The sequence below is a fragment of the Orycteropus afer genome, unplaced genomic scaffold, assembly GCF_000298275.1.
Source record: "Orycteropus afer afer isolate SDZICR_OR568_19922 unplaced genomic scaffold, OryAfe1.0 scaffold00148, whole genome shotgun sequence".
Classification (NCBI taxonomy): Eukaryota; Metazoa; Chordata; class Mammalia; order Tubulidentata; family Orycteropodidae; genus Orycteropus; species Orycteropus afer.
This window is the reverse complement of record NW_006921735.1, coordinates 209,734-218,167: the sequence shown is the minus strand read 5'-3', so window position 1 is coordinate 218,167 and position 8,434 is coordinate 209,734.

Sequence of the window (8,434 nt, the reverse complement as noted above, 5' to 3'; positions counted from 1 at the left end):
TCTTTTTAATGACCTCTTGCTTTCTTCTTGCATGATGTTCTTGATGTCATCCCACAATTCTTCTGGTTTTTGGTCATTGGTGTTCAGTGCATCAAATCTATTCTTTAGATAGTCTCTAAATTCAGGAAGGATATATTCAAGATGTTTTGGCTCTCGTGGACTTGTTTTGATTGTCTTCAACTTCAAGTTGAACTTGCATATGAGCAGTTGATGGTCTGTTCCACAATCAGCTTCTGGCCTGGTTTTGGCTGAAGATATTGAGCTTTTCTATTGCCTCTTGCCACAGATGTAGTCAATCTGTTTCCTGTGTACTCTGTCTGGTGAAGTCCACATGTGTTGTTGAAAAAAGGTATTTGCAATGAATAAGTTGTTGGTCTTGCAAAATTCTATCATGCAATCTCCAACATTATTTCTGTCACCAAGGCCAAATTTTCCAAGTACCGGTGATTCTTCTTTGTTTCCAACTTTTGCATCCCAATCACCAGTGATAATCAACACATCTTGATTGCATGTTCAGTTATTTCAGACTGCAGAAGTTGATAAAAATCTTCAATTTCCTCATCTTTGGCTTCGGCAGTTGGTGAATAAATTTGAATAATAGTCATCTTCTTTGTAGCCATATGGATATTATCCTATCACTGACAGCAATTGTTCTTCAGGACAAATCTTGAAACATCTTTTGTGATGATGAAAGCCACACCTTTCCTCTTCAATTTCTCATTCCTGGCATAGTAGATCATATGGTTGTCTGATTCAAAATGCCCAAAACTGGTCCATTTCAGCTCACTAATGCCTACGATATCAATCTTTATCTGTTCCATTTCATTTTTGACAACTTCCAATTTTCATAGATTCATACTTTGTACATTCCATGTTCTGATTATCACTGGATGTTTGCAGCTGTCTCTCCTCAATTGAGTCATGCCACGTCAGCAAATGGTGGTCTCGAAAGCTTTACTTTATCCATATCAGTAAGGTTGGTTCTACTCTGATGCTGCTGCTCTTTCCCAGTCATATTTTGAGAGCCTTCTGACCTAAGTGGCTCGTCCTCCTACACTGTTTCAGACAGTGTTTCTGGACTAAAGTGTAGGGACCCAGTTATTCATATACCTATATGGTTAAGTAGGGCTATTCATACAGTTAGGAGCTCTGGTAATGTAGTGCCTAAGGCACTTTACTGCTAACCAGAAGGCTGGAGGTTCAAACCCACCAGCCACTCCTTGGAAGGAAGGTTGGGCAATCTACTTCTGTAGTGATACCGCCTCAGAAACCCAAGGAGGGGTCACTATGAGTAACATCCGACTAGACGGCACATAACAACAACATTCATATGGTTACCTACTATTGTAACAGACAGTGTTTCTTTGCTATTCATAAGATTCTCCCTGGCCAATTTTTTGAGAAGTGGATGGCCTCTCCTTCTTCCTAATCTGTCTCAGTATGCAAGCTGCACCAAAACCTGTGCATCAGGTGCAGCCAAACTGGTGTTTGAAATACTGCTGGCACAGCCTCAAGCTTCACTGCAACATGCCACCACAGTACAACAAACCAACAGACAAGTTTGTCTCCCTTAGCTGTTCGGAATCTCTCCATCCTCCCCTTACTTGTATCCCTGCCACTTGCTCACTCTGTCCTGGACACTCTGGCTTTCCTTTCCTTTCCCCTCCACTTTTCCTGCCACTTGGGGGTTGGGGCCAGGGTCTCTCCCCTTACCTGGATCCCTTTGCCTCTTGCTCACTCTCTCCTGGACATCCTGGCTTTCCTTCCTTTTCCTCTCTGCTTTTCCTGCCTCTTGGTGGTTGGGGCCTGGGTCCATCCGCTTGCCTGGATCCTTCTGCCTCTTGCTCACTCTCTTCTGGATGCCCTGGCTTTTCTGGACTTCCAGAAAAACTAACAAATCTGTCTCAGAAGAAGTGTAGCCACAATGCTCCTTGGAAGTGAGAACTGCCAGACTTTGTCTGACCTATTTTGGTCATGTTGTCAGAAGCGACCATTCCCTAGAGAAGGATATTATGCTTGGTAAAGTGGAGGGTCAGTGGAAAAGGGGAAGGTCTTCCACAAGATGGATCGACACAGTGGCTACAATGATGGGTTCAGATATATCAAGAATTGTGAGGCTGGTACAGGACCGGACAGTGTTTTGTTCTGTTGTACATATGGATGCTATGAGTCAGTGCTGACTGGACGGCACCTGACAACAATACAACGACAAAGACCAGAAAAGCAGTGGGTCTAAGAAGATAGAAGAGTTGCTCTCCTTTATATAAGAGAAGTATGGAGGTCAGTATTTCAAGGCTGCTATAGAAGTTTTTTCTATCATGTTTCACTGATTCCAAGATGCACATTTAAAAAATAAAAATAAAAGCATTTTAGTATCATCTGGCTCACCTCTCCCACCATAGCATTCCTCTGTTCCACTCTCCTGGTGGCCTGAGGCACACTCTCACAGAACAAGCAAGGCACACACACTGACTCTGAGGTTGACAAGAAGTGTGTTCGTGGATAGAGCACTGCATGCATGCCACGCTCAAGTTGGAGGCCACGTTCCTGTTGATTGGGTGCCCCCATTGCTTGTGAAGGATCTCTGGTAGCATAGTGCCTAAGGCACTTGACTGCTAACCAGAAGGCTGGCGGTTCAAACCCACCAGCCACTCCTCAGAAGGAAGGTTGGGCAATCTACTTCTGTAATGATACCACCTCAGAAACCCAAGGAGGGGTCACTATGAGTCAAGTCCGACTGGATGGCACATAAAAACAACAACAACAACATTGCTTGTGCAGCCAGCAGAGAGCACCACCATAGACCAGGTGCCCCACCCCTCACAGCCTGCGTGGCCAGCAGAAGATGCTGCAGGCAACCAGTTACCCCACTCCCTGCCACTCCAGCTTTCTCTTTTCCTTTTTCTCTTCCCTTCCCCACCCCCTCTTGTTTTCCTTATTTATTTACTTTTGTCCCATCCAATGGGAGACAGCAACTGCATCCACACTACCCAGCACACTTACCCCTCTTTATGGAAGCAGACTGCCACATCTTTCTCCTGTGAAACAGCTGGTAGGTTCAAACGGTCAACCTTTTGGTTTGCAGCTAAGCGCTTTAACCACTGCACTACTAGGGCTCCCTTGGGTGAAGGGGAAGGCAATATACAATGGTGGGGAGATAACAATGTCATTAAGGCAAAGGAAAACACTAGGCACAAGAATTAAAGGCAATAGAAGTAAATACCATTTAATACATAATCCTGCAATAACTAATAACAATAATCTATGAGTAGATACATAGATAGAGACGCTAGCTGAGCAGGTGTGGGAAGGCAAATGGGACTAAACCCATGAATATATGTAGGTTTGACAGAGGATTTTTTACATTTGTAAAAATATGTGCTGCAAATATATCCATGAATATAGTAGATTATACAAGAGGCAAAGATATGAAAACTTCTTAGCCACAACCAGACACTTTGAGGAAATGAGTCACTGGGTCTGTGGGATCAGGACCATAGTCTCTGGGAACATCAGTGTCAATTGGCCTGACATAGTACACAAAGATAGTGTTCTACATCCCACCTTGGTGAGTAGTGACTGGGGTCTTAAGAGCTGTGATTGGCCATCTAAGATGAAGCTATTGGTTTCTCCCTGTCCAGAGAAATGGAGAGTGAAGAAAATCAACGACTCATGGAAACAAATAATTCAGAGGACTAATGGATCATGCAAACCTCTGCCTCTATGATCCTGATATCAGAGAAACTAGATGGTGCCCAGCTACCACTGCCTACCTCTCTGAAAGAAATGACAATAGAAGGTCCTGGATAGAGTGAGAGAAAATTGTGGAACAAAACACAAAATCATAGAAAAAGACTAGGCTTACTAGTCAGATAGAGACTTGTGGAACTCTCAAGACTATGACCCTTAGTCACCCCTCAAAACTGGAACTGAAGTCACCTCCATGGTTCAACCTGTAGCCAAACAATCGTTCTATAAGGTGAACAATAACACCAGGGAGGCATACACTCTTTAGAACAAGAAACCATATGAGATCAAAAGGACAGCATTTGCTCAGAGACAAATTTCAGAAGGCAAGAAGGGATAGGAAAGAAGGACGAATGGAAACAGAAAACACAAGGAGGAAGTGGAATGAATACTATTACATTGTGGGGATTGCAATCAGTGTCATGAAGCAAAAAGTATATGAATTCTTGAATGGAAAACTAAGTTGCTCTCTAACTTTCACCAAAGCCACAATAAAAAGTTTTTTAAAAAGAAACCTTTATTGTATGTGTATGCCTGTTTTTGTTGGTTGCCATTGAGTGGATTCTGACTTGCAGTGTGCTGAGTAGAACTGCTCCATAGGATTTCCAAAGCTGGGACCTTTCAGAAACAGATCACCAGGCCTTTCTTCCTAGGTACCTCTGGGTCTTGAGTGATTAACTGTTTCTGCCACCCAGGGACTCCTGTGCATATGGCTGGACCAGGGGACCAAAATCTAAACCCACTGCCATTGAGTCAATTCCAGCTCATAACAACCCTATAGGACAGAGTAGAACTGCCCCCCATAGGGTTTCCTAGGCTGTACATCTTCACAGAGGCAGACTGCCTCATCTTTCTCTTGGAGAGCAGCTGGTGGATTTGAACCACCGACCTTTTCATTAGCAGCCAAATGCCTTAACCATTCCACCACCAGAGCTATTTAGACCACAAGAAGATCTACAAAACCCATAAGAAACATGATAAACCCAACAATCAGACTGTGTACAAAGAGCTTTTGTGGTACAGGGAGGAATTGGTCAACTTCTGATTGGAAAAAGTTGAGGAAGACTTAATGGGGATGATGAAATATGAACTGGGTCTTTTGGAAACTGGTAAAATTCACTAGTAAGAACATAGCATTCTAGGTAAAGAAAATAGCATGTACAAAGGTAGAGTGTATGACAGAACCTCATGCAAAAGTATGGGCAGAGAAGTGGTGGGTGATGAGTCTAGAAAATAAAGATGGGGTCACACTGTAAAAAAGAATTTGAATGTCAAACTGAGGAGTTGTTGGTGGACTGTGGCACAGATTTCTAAGTCAGTGAGTGACAAACGCAAATCTGTGTCCTACAATGGTGATTTGGGTTGACAATCTGGAAAACAGCCTGGAAAGAGAAGAAATTAGAGGCAGGGGGACCAATTAGGAGGACATTGCAAGAGAAAATGAAGACCTGAGCGAAGATGTAGCAGTGGTAATAGAGAAGAGCTGGTGTTTTGGTTTGTGTTTCTTCAGAAGCAGACTTTGAGCCAAAAATTTGAGCACAAGTAGTATATTTTGAAGTTGCTCTCAGGAAAACTGATGGGGAGTAGAGAAACTGAGACAGGGAAGGAAACCAATAAAAGGATGCAGTTACCATTATGGAAACTGCAGGCAATTCTACTGGGAACTCTGGGAGACAGTATAGAACACACTTCATAGTTATCTCAGTTGAGAAGCAAGGAAGCTAGAATATTTATCCACCAATTTCCCAGTTGTTATTGATTCTTCAGAATCCGTGATTTGCTGTCAAGTGGACAGAGTGTGCTCCACTGGCCAGTAAAAGCCCTCAAGAAGGAAATCTCAAGTGTTCCCAACAAGCAGCTTTCAGACTATAGAGGTGGTTGCCAGTTGCAGCACCAAAGCATCTGTCATAGTTGGTTGATATATATATATATATATAGTGAGTTGAAAAGAAAAGACTTGCTAAGCAATTGATATTGGGGGCCGAGTATGGAGGAAAGAGGAACTGAAGAAGACTTGGTGGTATTTTACTGTTGAATATTAACTGAAATGGGTTATACTGTGTGGTAGTTAAGGTTGTGTTTCAACTTGGATGGGCCATGCTTTTGGATAGCTTGGCAGCTGGATACAGTTATTCTCCATGATATATTTGGATGTGGTGTAATCAACTCCATGGTGGTGGAATCTGCTGTGAGCAGCTAAATAGTTGCCTTCAGGGTGTGGCCTCCTTCCAGTATATATGAGGAAGCCTTGAGGAAGCTCTCCAGCTTTTGCCACATCTGGACCCTGCATTTGGCCAAGTCCCAGCCTACCATGTTGCCTGGAGATCTTGGGATTGTGCCATTTTACCTGTCAATCTTGGGTTCGTCAGTCTTAGTAGCCAGCAGCTGCATGAGTCAGAAAAACCCTCCAGCTCCAGTGGTCCTGGAACAGGAGGCAGAGCTGAAGGTCAAAGTCAAGAGACCTTCACCCAGCCTCTAAAATCGGCACTTTGAACTTGGACTTGTAGCCTCCTAAACTGTAAGAGAGAATAAATTCCTGTTTGTTAAACTATCCACTTGTGATATTTCTGTTATAGCAACACTAGAGAACCAAGACATACTAGAAGAGGAACATACTTTAAGCCTGATGTGAGAGTAGGAGTTCATTCTCTGGTGGCTTAGTGCCCAAGGCTAACGAGAAGGCTGGCAGTTCAAACCCACCAGCCACTCCTCAGAAGGAAGTTTGGGCAATCTACTTCCATAGTGATACTGCCTCAGAAACCCAAGAAGGGGTCGCTATGAGTCAGATCTGACTTGACAGCAGTGAGTGAGTGTGTGTATGTGTGTGTCTGTGTGTGTTTGCTTGTTTTGGGAGGTGCTTTCAGGTCCCTGGAGGGCACAAGCAATTTGTGATCAACTATTAACCTAAAGGTTGGCTGTTTCAACCTACCCAGTGGCACAATGGAAGAAAAACCCAGCAACCTGCTTCCATAAAGATTACAGGCAAAGAAACCCTAGAGTGCAATTCTATCTACGACACATGGGGTTGCCAGAGATGAACACTGGTACATTACTAGTAATTTGACTCTACTGTATTCAGATTCCACCAGTTTCCTCACTAATGTTCTTTCTCTGTTCCAGGATTCAATCCAGGATCCCACATTACATTTAATTGTCATGTTTCCTTAGTCACCTCTATCTCAGACTTTCCTTCTCATAACCTTGACTGCTTTGAAGAGTGCTCATCAGATATTTTGTACAGTGCTTTCAATTCAGTTTTGTCAGTGATCATGATTAGACTGGGGTTATGGATTTTGGAGATGAATAACATACACGTTATGTAACCTTCTCATCACATCATATCAGGGGATGCATGATAACAACATGACTTATCACTGGTTAGGTTAACCTTGATCACTTGGTTAAGGTGGTATCTCCTAGTTACCAATGTAAATTTACTGGTTTTAGCCTCCATGACTCTGAGACCAGAAGGACTAGATGATGCCCAGCTACTGCTGCTGACCCCTCCAAAAGGGATCACAATAAGAGGTCACAAATAGAGTGGGGGAAAATGTGGAACAAAACTCAAAACCATAAAAAAGACCAGGCTTAAAGATCTGATGAAGACTGGTGGAACCCCTGAGACTATGGTCCTTAGACACCTTTCAAGCTAGGAATTGAACTGAACCCCTGTGACTCAAATGGCAGCCAAACGACAGACAGACTTATAAGGTGAAAAGTAATATCAGGAGATTATACACACTCATTACAACAACTAAGGATATGAGATCAAGAGGACAGCATTTACCCAGGGATAGAGCTAGGAAGGCAGGAAGGGATGGTAAGGAAGAACAAAGGGGAGGGATGGGCTCAGGGAGGAAGTGGGAAGAATGCTGTTACAGTGTGGGGATTACAGTGAATGTCACAAAACAGAATATGTATAGATCGTTGAATGGAAAACCTATTTGCTCTGTAAACTTTCACCTAAATCACAATTTAAATAAATAAGTAAATAAAGTTACTGGTTTTCCCTCTCCATACTCTATTCTTTTTTTTTTTTTTTTTTAGTGCAATTATAAAATTTTATTTGCATAATAGGATCAAAAATCACAAATAAGATGTTAATAAATTGAATTAATCAGTTATATCAAAACAACAATCTGCTACAATTTAGTTGTATTTATAATTATAATGCAAAGAGGCTTTAATATTAGGAAATTCGTGTGTGTGTGGGGTGTACACCTCCCTCCCTATATATATATGTCTCATATCCATACCCTACTTTTGGGAAGCAAGTCACTAAGTCCAGCTGACCCTCTTCCTGAATGGGAGGACTATCAACCTATATTATTTGGAATTGATATGTAAGAAAGATTTGTCTCTTCCACCCTACATGGACCCATGGATATTTATTCAACCCTTTGGGTTATAATCCAGTACCATGTTATTTATTTTTGTTTCTCAAATGGTTCCAGCTTTGCCATTGGGAGATCTTTTCTTTTTCCTTCTCTTTTCTTTTTTTCTTTTTTTTTTATTTTTTATTTTATTGCGATTTGGGTGAAGATTTACAGAGCAAATTCACTTTCCATACAGCAGTTCACATACACTTTGTCTCATGTCATTGACCACAGTTTACCACAATGCAACAGCTCCCCTCCCACTTCCTTCCCATAGTTACCTCTTCCCAGGGTCCATCCCTCCCTACACT